General features: G+C 48.1%; 1 long non-coding RNA gene across 4 annotated transcripts in view; it reads left to right on the forward strand.

Annotated features, from left to right (window-relative positions):
* The window catches only part of LOC144826338 (uncharacterized), a 311,231-nt gene extending 296,307 nt beyond the window's left edge, over positions 1-14,924 (forward strand). For all 4 annotated transcript variants that reach the window (XR_013609795.1, XR_013609792.1, XR_013609793.1 and 1 more), the window contains one exon: positions 13,444-14,924. This is a non-coding gene — a long non-coding RNA (uncharacterized LOC144826338). The remainder of the gene's footprint in view (positions 1-13,443) is intronic.
* The last annotated feature ends 2,541 nt before the right edge of the window (positions 14,925-17,465 follow it).

A 17,465-nucleotide genomic window follows, 5' to 3' on the forward strand; every position in this document is an offset into this window, starting at 1 on the left:
TCGTTCTTGATAATATGCCCCCAAGTGTGAAAATTCAAGGAGTGTATTGCCTGCAGATATTTGGATAATTGACTAGTTAGCTAGAACCTGTGCTGTATGTCATATACAGGAAATCATAGCTGTATCATTGTCCATGGGCAAAGTCACAACTGAGAATGATATGCGTCTGCCCACATCCAAATACCTATTTGCAGACAAATCTGATTCAACAAATACATCTGCACATTGTGGCTGAGTGACATGAGGTACACACCCATATGGCCAAACAACCACGTGTACCATTTGGTAATGACATTCAAGACACCACAACATGGCAATTTTAAATACCAATACTCACCAGTGGCGTTTGGGTCCCTGAATCGATCTAAGTCACCCTGTGTGATGGGTTGTCGACCATCTGTGAGTGAACAAATGTAAATATGTGTCATTACTAGGCATCCAGAAATGTGACATAAACATGAGGAACAACACTCCAGTCACAGAAACAACATTACTGTATAGGTGAATGACAATTTGTACGCATGACCCTGTTCACTTTGACTGCCATGCAAACATGGCCTGTGAATGCAGTGTTGGCCCACACAACATCAGCGCTGTAAGACATGCACATAAGAGTTGTCTCGCAATTTCAATGCACCATGTCCACACAGGCATCATGTCTAAGTTGCGTATGAGGGCAACTATGCAGTTTGTAAGAGGCTGCAGTCCTTTGGGACGTAACACTCTGGAGCCGTAAAACTCCTGTAGTGCATTTTCACTTGACAAGGACATTTCTGCACATGACCCATGTACAGGGGCCGTGTAGGTACAGTCCTGCTGCTCATGGAGTTAAGCGTTTGTCACACTGTGTTCTGTCATGCACATAGTTCACACACACAATGGCTCTGCTCCCATCTGTACAGTTACCCATACTGGACACACACACGCCATCCTGCACAGTCTTTGCCCACATCTCTTTGACTGACTACACCCGTGATGGACGTCTACATGCAAATACCCTCTGTGCCTTGCTACTCTTACTGCCGTGTGGGCACTCACCATTCTGTAGTAGGGGATCTCTGTGTATAGTCATAATCTAGTGAATAGTCGCGCCCATGTGCGTGGACCCTGGAGCAATCAAAAATAGTCACTTAAACTGTCTTCATTGCAGTCCTGCATAGACACTTAAGCGAAAACTAAAGACCATAATGCAGCCTGTACCTACAAGGCTACACTGTCCAGTACTTCAACTAGAAATGCCAAGGATATAACACCAATAACACATTTAACACAATCTGTCAAGTTTCACCCATAGAGAAACTTTCCTCCCCTCACCAAATCCTTGGAATGCTAGAGAGGAAGGTAGGGACAGACAAGCCTCCATAGGCTGCCATTATGTGTCTGGAAAGGGGATACTGTGCCTTTAAGGAACTCTGGAGACCCTCGGTATCCCAGCATGCTCAGCCCCTTCCTTTTACTTTCAGTTCTTTTTCCGCTTTGCTAGCAGGACCCTGGAGCATTGAGCTCTCCCTTTTTTGTTTTTTCTTTCTACAAATTGTGCTCTTTTAAAGTGTTTGAGTGTATACACTTGACGTGTTTTTGCCTCTTCTCATCTTTACTGGAGTTTCTCTGGTGTTTTGACTGCTCTTTTATCAAATATCCCTGTCTTATTTGATAAATGCCCTGAGTGCTCTAGGATAAAGGCAAAATCGGATCCTCACAGGGTGTGCCTCCTGTGCCTGCCTGCCTTATTTTCCTGAGGAGTGGGATATCTGTCTACAGTTCCCTAAAAGGACCCTGACGGACAGGGAGAAGACCAGGCTCCAAGGTTTGGAGCAGAGAAGGCAGCCAGGACAAGGTGGGTCTGGGCAAGAAGGGGCTCCTTCCTCTGCCCGTGCCCCGGCCTCTGGGGGCTCCCCAGTAAGGAAAAGGCCAGAAAGGTGGTGTTGCTGCGAGGAGCGGCTAAGCTGGGCATCACACTCACGGTGCCCACGCCCTTGACTTCCGTCATCTTCGAGACCCTGCACAAGAAACAGTTGTCTCGGCCCTTGTTGCCGTTGGTGCCAGGGCTGGTGGAACCCGCCATGGAGCTCTTCCTCACCCCTGCGGTTACGAAATCGGCGCCTTCCAGGCTGCAAAAAAAGTATCGGGCCACTGACTCTGATCCTGCTTCGCTTGGACCCTGCGCCGGACTCAGTGATTGTGACGGCGGCGAGGAAGCAACACACCACCACCCCGTCATCGTCAGTGCTTCCTGACGAGGAGAGCCGCTGGATGGATTCGGCAGGCAGGAAGGTCTGCGAGACGGCCTCCATGTCTATGTAGGCTGCGAGTGCCTCGGCCTTGTTGGGACGTTAAGATCGGTCCCTCTGAGAGTCTCTAACACGGTTCGTGGAACTCCTTCCCTGGGATAACCGGGAGGCTTTCCAAGAAATCCTTAATGAAGGACTGATTGTCTCCAACTAGGTGATCAGTTCGACTGCAGATACTGCCATGGGGTCAACCTGAGACGCCACGCCTGGCTGTGTCTGACGTCCTTGAAGCCCGAGGCGTAGCAGAGGGTTGCCAATCTACCCTTCTCGGGTGAGACCCTCTTTGGAAAACATGCGGACGATGAGATGGCCAGCATGAAGGCGGAGACCTTGACGGCTGTCTGATTGGAGAAGCCGTAGGAAAAGAAGACCACCTTCCGCTCGTTCCCGAGACGGTACGGGGCGCAAGGTAGAGGGCAAGGTTGACTTGCTGGGCAGCAACAGCAGTTCCAGCGGCGCCCATTCCAAAAGCGCCAGAGGGGCCGTGGTGGTCAGCAGGCTTCCTCCGCGACCACTGGCCCAGCTGGGTCTAGGCCCTGAGGTGCTTCTTCCCCCCTCATCCGTTACTCGCTCCGGTGCGGGCAAGCATCCAACATTACCTGGCAAACATTACTCAAGACAAGTGGGTGCTGAATATTGTTTGCAATGGATACAGTCTTCGGTTAACCAGTCTGCTTCCAGCGATTCCACCGGTCGGCTCGCAGTTCCAGCTGCGCGAGCTCCAGGCGGAGGCCAATACCCTGTTAAGAAAAAGGGCGGTAGACGTCCCTCTGTCTCAAAGGGATAAGGGTCTTTACTCATGGTGCTTCCGAGTCCAGAAGGACAAGAATGAGTTCAGACCCATTCTGGATTTGCAGGGAAAAGTTTTGAATGCTGACTTTGCACCGGATTTATCTTCCGCTGCAGAGAGGAGACTGGCTGTGTGCGATAGATCTGCAAGATGCGTACTTCCATGTGCCCATTGCACGGAAACATCGGAATTTCCTGCGCTTCCTCGTCGGCGCCAATCACTACCAGTACACCGTACTACCGTTTGGACTGAAGTCTGCACCCAGGACTTTTTCGAAATGCATGACTGTCTGTGGTGACCATCCCTGACTCCGTCGGAGACGGTCGCTCCCCTCCCGCCTTAACAGCTGGTATTGTAGCGATCTGCTGAGCGTGCCTGCATCTATTAATCATAGCGACTGATATCCAAGCAGCGCTTTTGGTGCCTGAAGGAATTTAGACTGCATCTTAACATAGCGCTTTTATTGACAAGCAGCGCTTTGGTGCCTAAAGTAATTTGTAATAACTGAATTGCAATAACTGTTACAGCGCTCCGCTGCCAGCATTGTTTGCCATAGCGCTTTGTGATTAAGTGAATCAGTGCGTCCTATTTACCTTTTGGCTCGCGGCCATTTTGTTGTTGTGTATCCCAGCCCGTCCCCCCCCCACCACGCTCCCGCCTCCCAGCTGATCGCCCCTCCCCTTCCACCATCTACTTATGTCAGATATTTTCGCGCGCAGCGTTCACGCGCAGCGAACGCGCCCCAGTTGCGCCAAAGGTGCGCCAAAGGTAAGCCCGTCCGCGCCCAGCGCCCGTCCCCCTGCCCTTTGCCGCTCCCAACCCCCCAGAGTAACTTATGATGCCGCTACTCTCCTCGCCCTCAACGCCGGACGCACCCCACTTTGCTGCGAAGCTACCCCAGGACGTACCCACGGCCCATTCTCCTGCCTCTCCTGTAAGTTCAACTGCGTCAGGACCCTCACCAAACACACTTCCTCCACACACAGCTCCGAACCCAACGACTTGAAATGCATCCTACTGAACATCCGCTCGGTCCACAGACACGCAACCGAACTCTGGGACCTAATCGACACTGCATCACCTGACATCGCCTTCCTCACTGAAACATGGATGAATGCATCTTCTGCCCCCGACATCGCCATAGCCATACCGGACAATTACAAGATCATTCGAAAAGACTGCACCATTAAAAAAACTGGAGGAGGCATCGCCATCGTCCATAGAAACACCATCAAAATTACAACCAGCTCTGACGACAATCTTGCAACCGCCGAACACCTCAACTTTCAGATCCACACCGACCCCAGGACCACCCTTAGAGGAACCCTCATCTACAGGCCCCCAGGCACCCGATCTCAATTCAGCGACGACATCACTGACTTAGTCAGCCCGCACGCCCTCGCCTCCGAGAACTACATTCTTCTAGGAGACCTCCACTACCACCTTGACAACATTCTCGACAACAACACCACCACCCTCCTGGACAACCTGTCCAATCTCGGACTCAAACAACTTGTTGACACCCCCACTCACACAGCCGGACACACGCTCGACCCTATCTTCACCTCCAGCAAGCACATTTCCTTCGATCACACTACAGCTCTCCACTGGACGGATCACAGCTGTGTTCACTTCAGCTACAAAACAACCCTGACCCACAACCGTTCACAACCCATTCCCCGAAGAAAATGGAACAAAATCACCACCGACCAACTCCTCGCATCACTCAGCCAAAACACTCCCACCCTAACAACGGACCCAGAACAAGCGGCCACAAACCTCAGGCAATGGATCACCAACAGTGCGGACGAACTAGCACCCCTGAAAAAACACCAGTTGAAATCATTCAGCAAAAAGGCTCCCTGGTTCAATGACGACCTTAAAAAATCCAAGAAGACATGCCGCACCCTGGAGAAGAATTGGAGAAAAGAACCAACCTCAGACAACATGGCCTCCCTCAAGACAGCCACCCGCAAACACCACCAACTGATTCGATCCGCCAAGAAATCAGCATTTAAGGACCGTCTCGACAACAATTCTCATAACAGCAAGGAACTCCTCAATATCGTCAAAGAATTCACCAACCCTCCCGCAGAATCCAACGACCACTAACTCCCAAGACCTCTGCGATGCGCTATCCTCCTTCTACAACAAAATTGCCGACATCCACAACAGCTTCAAGAATACTCCCAATGACCAACTCACCCCACCCCCCTCTGATCCCACCCCTCCAACTAACTACCTCAACTTCTGGAACCCAATCACCATTGAAGATACCATTCGCCTCATGAACTCAATCCACTCTGGCTCACCTTCGGACCCCTGTCCCCACTACATCTTCAACAAAGCTGACTCCATCATCGCTCCCCAACTCCGCGATGTCATCAACTTCTCCTTCAACTCCGCCACCTTTCCAGAAATATGGAAACACGCCGAACTCAGCGCCCTTCTGAAAAAACCAACAGCAGACCCCTCAGAACTGAAAAACTACCGACCCATTTCCCTCCTCCCTTTCCCGGCCAAAGTCATCGAGAAAGCCGTCAACAGCCAACTCGCAGCCTTCCTTGAATCCAACAACTCCCTGGATCCCTCACAAAACGGCTTCCGAGCCAAACACAGCACCGAAACCGCCCTCATTGCGGCGACCGACTACATCCGAGCACTCCTGGACAACGGTGAAACAGTGGCCCTCATTCTACTCGACCTCTCCGCCGCCTTCGACACTGTCTGTCACAACACCCTCATACAACGCCTCTACAACATCGGCATACAAGGAAAAGCCTTGGACTGGGTCATCTCGTTCCTAGCCGGAAGAACCCAGAGAGTCCGACTCCCCCCTTTCTACTCAGAGCCCACCGAAGTCATCTACGACGTACCTCAAGGCTCCTCACTCCGTCCCACCCTCTTCAACGTCTACATGAGTCCCCTCGCCTCCATCGCACGTAAACACAACCTCAACATCTTCTCCTACGCCGACGACACCCAGCTAATCCTTTCCCTCACCAAAGACCCCAACACCGCCAAAAACAACCTTCACGAAGGTATGAATGAAGTAGCCGAATGGATGAAACAGAGCCGCTTAAAACTCGACTCAGACAAAACGGAGGTGCTCATCCTTGGATCCTCCCCCTCAGCTTGGGACGACTCCTGGTGGCCTTCCGCTTTGGGATCAGCGCCCACACCCACAGACCATGCACGTAACCTTGGCTTCATTCTAGACTCCTCTCTCTCAATGTCCAGACAAGTCAACGCTGTATCGTCCTCCTGCTTCAACGTCCTTCGCATTCTCAAAAAGATCTTCCGCTGGATCCCCCTCGAAACAAGAGACTGTCACCCATGCACTGGTCACGAGTCGACTGGACTATGGCAACACACTCTACGCCGGAATTACAACAAAACTGCAGAAAAATCTCCAGCGCATCCAAAACGCATCAGCGAGACTCATATTAGACATCCCGCGCCAAGAGCACATCACCGGTCACTTAAAAAACCTCCACTGGCTTCCCGTCAACAAAAGAATCACTTTCCGCCTTCTTACCCACGCACACAAGGCCCTCTATAATCTAGGACCCGAATGCCTCAACACCCGACTGTCCTTCTACTATCCCACCTGCCAACTAAGATCATCCAATCAAGCCCTCGCCGCAGTCCCGCGCATCCGAAAAACCACCATGGGTGGCAGATCCTTCTCCTTCCTGGCTGCCAAGACCTGGAACTCACTCCCCACCCACCTCCGCCTTACTCAGAATCACATCTCCTTCAGAAAAGAACTGAAAACTTGGCTATTCGATAAACAGTGAACCCCTCCCCCTAGCGCCTTGAGACCCTCTGGGTGAGTAGTGCGCTTTATAAATGCCTGAACTTTAACTTGAACTTGTGGTAGCAGCGCACCTGAGAAAGAACAAGGTGTTTGCTACCTGTACCTGGACGACTGGTTGATCAAAGCCTCCACCTTCCAGGAAGCACAGTTGCACTTCAACAGGACGGCCGTCCTGTTGAACAGTCTGGGCTTGCACATAAATCTGTCCAAGTCTGTCCCGATTCCTGTACAGTGCCTGCAGTACTTGGGAGCCTCCATTAATACGCTGTCGGCAAGCGTGTTACCTTCGGAGGAGAGTGTGAGAAGGTGGCCTGGTATATGATGATCATTATTCTAGTGAACACCTTGCACCAGTCCAAACAACCCTTATGGTGATGGTTGTAAAGTCAACTTTATAGACCAGCTATCCTAGTGGTAGCGTGGACATAACAGTCTTAGACTAAAAGACTCTTGAGGGCGTGTAAAGCCAGCTGTTTTACCATATGCAACCCCTTGAATATCAAATGAAAGGACACCACACAGGATATATATAATATATATATGTATTTATTTACTAACACACTCCTCTGAACTCTTTATGAGAACAGAGGCAAAAGCACATCACAAGATACTTAGTCAGAATACGTTAAGTTTCACAATTTACGGTTGGGCCCTAGGGACGAAGCAAACCAAATACTAAAAGTGGTATAAGTACGACGTCACGAGAAAAGGAAAGGCCTAGGGAATCGCTGGGGCTACACTATCTGAACCTTAGGTTAGGAGTAGGAGGCCCACAGGCGACGCGTGCAGTGTCTTTACACACACGCGTGAGTCAATGCAAAATCAATGGGAACTTAGAAGTTAGAAAAAGGATTTAGGACACTTCCGGTTTAGCTAGGAGGAAACAACTAAAAACCTAGACACTTGGATAGTCAATACCCTTGGGAGCACCAAAGTACTCGCGTTACGTCACCCACGGACGGCGGGTGTGAAGATGTCGGGTTTCGTCGTTGAAGCCTATGGAGACCTGGAGAAAGATGCTGCAGGCAACCAGGAGGAAGATGTCCGGGTGGATCCAAGGGTGGATCGAGGATGTAGAGGGCCTTAAAGCAGAGGGGACAGTCTGGGTCACTAGCCAGTGACCGGGTGGAACCAGGAAGGAACCAGACGACGTCTAGGAGCAATCAGGTGCTGTCATGAAGCTTGTCTCTTCAGCCACGCGGACCAGGAGGCGTCGGACGACCAGATGCTGGAGGCGAGCTGTCCCACGAAGGCTCTCGCAGATGGAGGGGTCGACTGCCGGATTGGAGTCCACAAGCCTTGGCAATGGCAACCCACGAAGGATTCAAAGAAGGCTTCTGGTGCAGACCAGCAAGGTCTAAGGTGCCTCACCTTTGTAGGGAGGCAAGGGCCAAACCAGGGCCAAACCAGCGAGGTGGTTCAAAAGGATGGTCGTCACAGCGGCTACTAGCCAACGGGCCAGCAACCGGACAACGCGTCGAGCAGAACACAAGGAGAAGGGCCCCACGCAGAACTCGTGGGGTGTGTGATCTTCGGTGCAGGTGGAGCTCGGATTCGGGGCTTCTCAATCCCCAGTGCACAGCTGCGAGGATACCTCAGGAGCTGCACAGTTAACAAGTTACAGGCTTTTCAAGATGTCGGGTCCCACGTGTCTCGTCGCCTCCACTGATCTCGGCTATGCTGCAGTCGTGAAGAGCGGGTCCAAGAGGTCTGAAAGTCTGGGTCTTGTCAGGCTCTGCGCACGGGTTCCGGCGGGAACGTCGACAAACCAAACCGTTGATTTGCTGGATGGTGCCTGGTTGCCCAGGGTGGTCACTCCTTGGCCACAAGGGAGATTCTCCAGTCTTCAGCTTCAGCAGAACGTCTAAGGTCCAGAGTTTCGTATTAAGTTTCGATTTCAGGATTAATCTAAAGTCTCAGGACTCAGCTCCTACTTTTATACAACTAAAAGGGTCTGGATTTACTTCCACCAGGAAGGGGGGTGGTTACACCCCCTTTCCTTTGTCCAGTTTCGCGCCAGAGCTGGGGCGCCCCAGAAACCGGTTTAAACTTAGGTATGCAAGGAGCACCTAGTGTGCCCTAGGCAGTGTCTCAATCTATTCAGCCCTCCCTGTCCCAATACACAAAGTCCTGTCTGGGGTGGTGCTCGCACCTTCCCAGGCAGGAAACCTATTGTCCAAACCTCCGTGACTGAAAGTACTCCCAGCAGCGGGAGGCCAGACTTGTGTCTGTGGCAGAAGCGTCCATTTTGTGACGCTGGGGCTCTGGTTAACTCTAACCGGGATAGTCAGCAACAACATGTTTTCTCCCTCTAGAAGGGTGGAATGCTACCCCCGTCGCCAGAATTTGCAAGGGGGTAGTATTCCAAAGCGTATGACACCTTACACGACCTATTTGGATAAAGCCAAACCAAAGTTAGCATTTAACTGCGAGGATTATAATGCACTTAAGAGTATATGGTATGGTAATATCATAGAACAGCTATAAGGACATGGTTCCGAAAGCTGCAGACAGGCTCAGCTCATGCTAGAGCACCATCTCACCCATAACCAAGCACTCTGCCTCCAGGATTGTTAAGGCCTGCCATAGGAGTGACTCACTGGTTACTATGTGTCTATATATAAGTAGGTATAGGAATACTATACCTAAGCAAGGGGTGATTACACGACCTTGCCGCAGCTGAGTGATCAGCCAGTTGTGTCAGTTTGGTTGGACAGCCAGGGGTTGCAAAATATATGCTGCAGCTCCTGGTAGGCCTTGGATGCACCTATGCCCTGGGTACCTATAGTACACTGTACAGGGTCTCATAAGGTGACCCTATTTCCAATTGGAGATGTACCTAAGGTACATGGAGTCCATTTTACAGAGAGCAGATAGTCTGGGACCCTGATTAGCAGGATCACAGGCCAACTAAGTTGAAAACCAGCTTAACACTAGGCAAAAAATCTGGGGTAACCATATTCGGGTATCCACCTTCCTACAGAGACGCTGATCTATCCTTCGGAAGGCTCAGGCTCTCATAGCTGCTCCATCTACAACAGTGAGGACGGTGTCTACTCTACTGGGATAGATGGCCTCTTGAATCTTCCTCACTCCGCACACACGCCTACACATGAGGCCGCTACAGGAATGTTTGGAGGACCAGTGGGACCAGAGAAAAGGTTGTTGGGACGACCGGATTCTGTTGTCTCTTCACACCCAACAATCCCTGAGATGGTGGTGCTCGGCAGAGAATCTCCTCGGAGGACATCCCGACTCAGACTATCGTGACGGATGCGTCTCTCCTGGGCTGGGGAGCGCATTCAGACCATCTACAGATCCATGGAACGTGTTCTCTGTCATAGTCCACGTATCACATCAATTTCCTGGAACTCAGAGCTGTTCACTTGCCACTGAAGGCCTTTCATCCGTCCTTCCAGACCAACTCCTTGCTTGTACAGACGGACAATACGACCACGATGTATTATCTAAACAAGCAGGTGGGCTCAAGATTGCGCACACTCACAGGAAGCGCAGGCGATCTGGCACTGGCTGCTAGCCAGAGGACTGACGATAACGGCGACTCATCTGCCAGGTGTGCAGAATGTTCAGGCGGACGCCCTCAGCAGGTTGCTTCCCGAAAACCACGAGTGGGTCATAAACGACGCCATGTGGGGCACTCCAAGTGGATCTATTTGCACTGCAGAAAACCGCAAATGCCGCGACTTCGCCTCGAGGTATTACCAGCTGGGGACTCTGGGGAACGCGTTATGGATCTGCTGGTTGAACAGCTTTCTGTACTCTTTTCCACCCATTCCACTGATTCCAGCGGTGCTCATCAAGCTGGCCCTCTCCCGGGCGCGGATGATCCTTATTGCGCCGGAGTGGCCCAGACAGTGAATGACATATGTTTATTGTTTATTGTTGCCCAACTCAATGGCTCTGAAATTAAATGAAAAGACCATTTATATAGCGCAGTAGCTACCCTCAGGCGTCCTAGCGCTCAGACGTCACACCTGGTTAACAGCGGTCAGAGTTCACGGACCTGCTTCATTGATCGATCCTACCTCATCGGTGACTGCCGTGTCGGCCGGACCTTCTCACGAAGTTCGGGGGGCAGATGGTGCACCCCAACCTCTCATCGTTGAGTTTGGCTTCCTGAGGATTACATGGACATTTTGAAGGAGGCTAAGAGGCCGTCTACTAGGACCTCTTATGCTTACAAATGGAAGAGATTCTGCATCTGGTGCATGTCTAAGAACTATGATCTAACGACCTGCAAGGAGGATGTTATCCTTCCATACCTTCTGCATCTAGCTCAGTCTGGCCTTAATTTTAATTCCATTAAGGTTCATCTAGCTGCATTGACTGCTTACAGAAAATGCCCTTCAGACATCCTTCTTCCAGATTCCTGTGATTAAGGATTTTTTGGAGGGGTTGACGGTGTTCCCTCCTGTTCGGCTTCCTTCGCCTTTATGGGAACTGAATGTGGTGCTGTCCAGGCTGATGAAGGAACCCTTCGAGCCTATTCATAAGGCTTCACTGCCGCACCTGTCTTGGAAGGCGGCGTTCCTTGTGGCCATTACATCGGCCTGCAGGGTGAGTGAAATTCAGGCATTGTGTTGCCAGGAACCTTATACTTTTTTATGCTGCTAAGGTTGTTATGCATACTCACCCGTAGTTTCTTCCCAGGGTGATTTCTGATTTTCATGTTAATCAGACTATACTACCAACATTTTTCCAGAATCTTTCCACTCCAGGCGAACGGTCTCTACATTTCCTGGATGTCAGAAGGGTTTTGAAATTCTATCTGGATAAGACCAAGGATATTCGTTGATCGGACTAGCTGTTTGTCAACTATGGGCCGGTTAGGACTGGTCTGGCTATTTCGAAACAGTCCATCTCTAGGTGGATTGTGTCATGTATCCAGCTCTGTTATCAGAAAGCGAATAAGACCTTAGTGGGTAAGCCTAAGGCTCATTCTACCAGGGGCAAAGCAGCTACAACAGCTTTGCTTCGAAACGTTCCCATTGCAGACATCTGCAGGGCTGCCATGTGGAAGTCGGTCCATACCTTTGCGAAGCACTACTGTCTGGACTCTAATGCCAGAGCAGATACTCAGGTTGGGCAGGCTTCGTTGCGAAATCTGTTTGCACAGTAAGAGTATTGTCTTTTTCCTCCACCGCTGGTTTGGTTGTGGGGATGGGCTTGCCATTCTATTCAGTAGATTATGACTATACACAGAGATCCCCTACTATAGAAGGAGTAGTTTCTTACCTGTAACTCCAGTCCTGTAGTAGGGGTATCTCTGTTATAGTCATAAGCGCCCGCCCTCCTCCCCGGTGGAGAAAAAGATGGAATATGGAATGCTACAGGTCTAGCGTTGTACACCTCCAAAAAGAACTGAAAGTGGAGGGAGTTGCTATGCATTCTGGGATACCGAGAGAGTTCTGGAAAGTTTCCTTAAAGGCACGGTATCCCTTGTTAAGCCACATAATGGCAGCCTATGGGGGGCTTGTCTGTCCATACCTTCCTCTCTATCATTCCAAGGATTTGGTGAAGGGGGGGGAACTTGGCAGACTGTGCTGAATATGATGTTGGTGGAATATCCTTTGCATTGCTAGTTGAAGTACTGGACATTTTAGCCTTGCATGTATAGGCTGCATTATTTGTCTTTAATTCGCTCTTAAGTGTCTATGCAGGTCTGCACAGAAGACAGCTTAAGAGATTATTTTTGGTTGCTCCGGGGTCCCCACACATGAGCGGGACTATTCACTAGATTATGACTATAACAGAGATACCCCTACTACAGAACTGGAGTTACAGGTAAGAAACTACTCCTCCCTCCCTCAAGAGCCAAGATGTTCAGTCCTCTGGGATGTTCGCATGGTGCTCCACCTTTTCCTCTCCTGGATGCATAACTAGTACCTTTCTTGAAAACAGTTGTCTGCAAAGTTGGCCATGCTGTTATGTTTAGTGTCTTGCAGCAGGGTGTCAGATGCCGTGCCCTGGACATTACAGGATGGACATTTAGTCCGAATGGAGCCTCCTTTCATGTGTACCATCGCAAAAACTGTAATTCTAGACTCATTTCAAACCTGGCGTTTTCAGACTCCCCAAAGTTGTGTGTTCTTTGTGTCAAGGCATATGAAACCATGCCTGAGGCACTGCGGCCCCATGGGGAACAGCAGTTACTCATTGCCCTTTGCAGACCACATAGGGTGGTCTCTATCCCGACAATTGCACGGTGGGTTTTATGGGCCATGCAGGAAGCAGGGATCAACACTAAAGTGTTCGAAGACTATTCTACCAGAGGGGATATGGCTCTGAAAGTATTCACCCTTAGGGCTCACTTGGAGGATATCAAGTGAGCGCCCTTCGGGTGATGCAGGATTCATCCGCTTGGATGCAAGTAAATAAGTCTTGAATCAAAGAACATGTATGATATGTAATCCGGTTTCTCTATGAAGACGGTATCCTATCTTATGGAGGTTTTATGTATTAAATTTTTTAGTAGATTGTAGTTCGCCTATGACTGAATCTTGATTCATTGATTCTTGCAGGATGGGAATCCTCCAAAAAGGAGTCAACATTTTTATTGACGACCTTGGCCTTAGGAAGAAAGAGGCCGAGCATAGGCAGACTGAGACTCAAGAGAGGACACACGACACACGATCAGATTGGACATGGTATTCCTTCTTCTTTTCCCTATTATGGGAAATAAAGAGTTGTGTTTTTAAATGGCTACTTTTTAATAAAATGAAGGAAGTGTGGCATAAACTGTGTCCTTAATAGAATTGGAACTTTCCTTTACGAATGCTAAGCAATTTTTCATTCTTGTGCTATGGCATATTCACACCGCTGAGGTGCAAATGCAATATCATAGGTGCACTTATTGTGTAGTATTCATCTTCCAAATATATTCAATGCTATGATATGGCCCGATTAGTGGTCTATCTTTTTTTGGATGTATTTGTTTTGGACAGCATGCTGGTTTTGTTTTTACTCCAGTTATTCCTCATTTCTTCCTCAACGGCACATCTATCCAATCTAATCTCATTTTATCTTCTGTAAATGTTTTTCTTGTGCACGGAAAATGCATATTCGCCCACTGTTTTTAAAATATAAATTTGCACAATGTCGCCAAGCCTTATTTTTCCTCTAAATGCTCCCAAACCCATATGTAAACTTCTGTGATGCATCATCTATGTATGGTTTTATCAAAAATAAGATTAATGAGTTGATCGATTATATTTTAATAGTACGTAGCACTGTTTAGCACTTCATACGGCACGATGTTTGCTGTCCACAAATGAGTTCATCCCAGTACTGCATTAAGCACTTTATGAGCTAATGAATGAATTCTCCATGTTTTAATCAATGTTTTGGATAATGTTTTAACACGTTTCCTATCTGTTTTCCATTTTGTATTTTATTGAAATTTGATGGTGATGCATTATAATTTTTACATGTGAACAATGTATTTTATGTGCACTTTTATGATCCTGTTTAAGTTCGAATAAAGTCATATTGATTGAATGCGCCTGTCATACGCTCCAGATGACAACTGGTTTTCTGCATTAATGTATGGGCCAAAAAAATGATGTTGTGTTGCTGCCAACTATACGCATAAAGGCACCATGCTGTAAACCTTGAGCTTATACTGCAAAAACCAATAAAGAAATTAAAACAAAAACCTTTACAGCTGTCTTAACAGTCAACACTGTTTCTCTACTTGTTAAAGTTAAATGCCTCCACACTCTTGTATTCAGTTGAATTACTTGTATTTGTGCTTTCATGCAACTTAAAATATCAAAGAACTTTTTTGCAAAAGCTTTCAAATCTATGAATTGAATATTCAAATAAATCACTCGGCAATATAAAATGATGTATTTCATAACTGACCCACCATATACATCAGTTTTAATAGCAAACCTAGTTTAGGAATGCTTATCTGGGAAAAATATTTAAACAAGTTGCATGAAATAAGGTCTAGAGAATGTCACAATTTGTTCCTCAATCCAACAAAATAAAGTGAAGAACTAAACAGGCATGAACAAGTGTTTTCCTTATTTCTGCTGCTGCTCCTACTCTTTGCAGTGTTCGATTGTGGTTAGTATTTCTTGCAAAAGATCATTCCTGTTACTTTCGTAACCTGTAGATGAAGAAATAAAGAAAATCATCCAAGAGAAACACCGATTCACTGCTGAGCATTTCATCTGCAAAACATTTCATATAACTGACCTACTTATATTTTAACAAAGTGTTTTTTTAGGTCGGGGCTAGATAAACTATTAGTTGTCTATCCAAACTTGATGTAATAAAACAATAATACCTCATATTGCATAAATAGAGGTGTTTTTGTTCAACCTTCTTCAGCATTGGCTCTTTGGTTTGTTATACACCTTTTATATCAACCCACACAGCAGCATACATAATGATAGCCATAGCCCATAGGTCAGCTGTCAATGGCAGCCGCCTTTTGAGTTGGCCCATAGGACTTCTATTAATTGGTTGGAATGTGACACTCTGTGAGTGACAGCATTTGTCCTATTACTGTCAACTACAGCAAGGGCATGCAAAGAGAGGAAAACTAGGCCCTCTCCTGTCACTATTCATGTGCTCCGTAGCTGCTACAGCCAATAACACTTGGTGGAGTGGGGGAGTAATAAAAGGAGAAAAATAAAAGAACGTACCTGCTGCTGCCCCGGTGCTCATCTGCTCCCGCAAACTCGATGCTTCTCTGCTCTCACCCCCACCCAATCAAGACCCTGCTGTCACATGAGAGCAGCCTTGTGACTGGCTTGAGCAGGCTGCAATGCCGTTCCATTAGGGACTGGGAGCTTTCGCTGATTCTCCACTTGGCTGTGCAACACAGCCAGGTGGAGAAATGCTCATTGAGCATGTCTGTTTGGCTGGCCTATGACAGCCCGCCAAACAGACGTGCACTTATAGTGCGCCTACCACTCCACCTCCTACCTAGCTTAGGACGCGAAGATAGAAAGGATGGCACCACCCTGCACTCGACTCGGCAGACTTTGTGAGAAAGTGTGGTGTCTTCAATACGAATAACGAGACAGGACCATGAAGTAGTATGAGGCAGGTAAGGTTTAATCACCTCAGCCATCAACAGCACAGTTTGTCGCAAAGGTTATAGATAAAATGTAATCCTTCCCAACAGCACAAAATGGACGCCGTGCGTGACGACGCACGTCAAAACTCCAAAGAATGCCTCCCAACTTCTTAAAACGGCACATCAACGTAACAGTGCAAGCGCAACATTTAATTTCTTATGGAACGCAAACGTGAATCTGGCCTACGCTAGGCCACGATTTTCAGATTTCAGTGTAGTGCAAATGTCAGTGCTCGCCCCTCCCTCTAACCTCCTCACCATGTGATTTACGATACGAAGTCCTGAAACACAAGATGCCGGACTCGTAGAAAAGCCACTGGAGAAGAAAGACCTTATCTTCTTAAGAATGTACAGTCACTGGAGGAGGATTTTCATTTTTTTAATCTCTACATGAGAGGATGGCATCAAACGCTGGATGTTGAGGTGAAGATACATCCTCGCTCGTCGCCAAGAAAATGTGGTGTCTTCAATACGAAATAAGACCGGAACATGAAGTAGTATGAGGCAGGTAAGGTTTAATCACCTCAGCCATCAACAGCAAATATCAACTGACTCAAATGGAATCAATCACAGAAATTCTTAAGTGGACATTCTACATAGAATGTACAATTTGGTTCTACATGGAGGTTCTATGTGCAGCAGGCCTAATGCAATGGTTCTATGTGAAGCAAGCCTAATACAATGTCGCAGAAAGTTACAAATAAAATGATAATAAAATAGTTTTGTCATTTTATTTTTAATATGCTGCCTTTCAGCAGTGGGGTGAAGCTCCTCGCCGTAGCGGAGGACCCGCCCGTCGATGTGCTTTGCACAATAGCCTTCCAGGCAGCTGTTTCCGCACAGTGAAAGTAGTGAGAATGGGGACAGCAGGGCAGCCTCCCTCATGGCACCAGTGAAAAAACAAAAAGTCTCATAGAAGTCAATGGGATTTACCCCAACCTACAATGGCCACTGTATCTTTCAGCCACATTGAGCTTATGTACCAATCATTGTCTATTGTGACACCTGGCCATGCTACTTATGACAATGTTTCTTTGTAAAAGTTCACAAGTTAAACAGCTGAAAATTATGCAATCAAGGGTAGAGGAAAGGCGCTTTCTAAATTTCAGGCAAGAGGCTAACACCTTCTGGTCCTTGGTTCACTGCAATTTTGGGCACTGGGAAATTGCAGCTCACAAAATAAAGGTGAATGTTTTGGGGTTCACCCCACAAACCCTTATGGGGCCTGGGCAGGAGTGAGGAGGGTTCAGGATAGATTGGAAGCTAAGGAGCCAACCAGTAAGTTTAGGCTGCTGCCCAGGAGGCTCTAAGCTGCTCCTCAATTAGAATCTCATGGGAAGACAAAGGCTCAACCTATACTTTGGAGTTCTACAGGTAAGGGCCTAACAAACTTTGCTCTCTAACAATACTGTTTGTACAAAACTTTACTCCCTCTCCTAGCCAACAAACAAG

The sequence above is a fragment of the Lissotriton helveticus genome, chromosome 3_2 (assembly GCF_964261635.1).
Source record: "Lissotriton helveticus chromosome 3_2, aLisHel1.1, whole genome shotgun sequence".
In the NCBI taxonomy this organism is placed as follows: domain Eukaryota; kingdom Metazoa; phylum Chordata; class Amphibia; order Caudata; family Salamandridae; genus Lissotriton; species Lissotriton helveticus.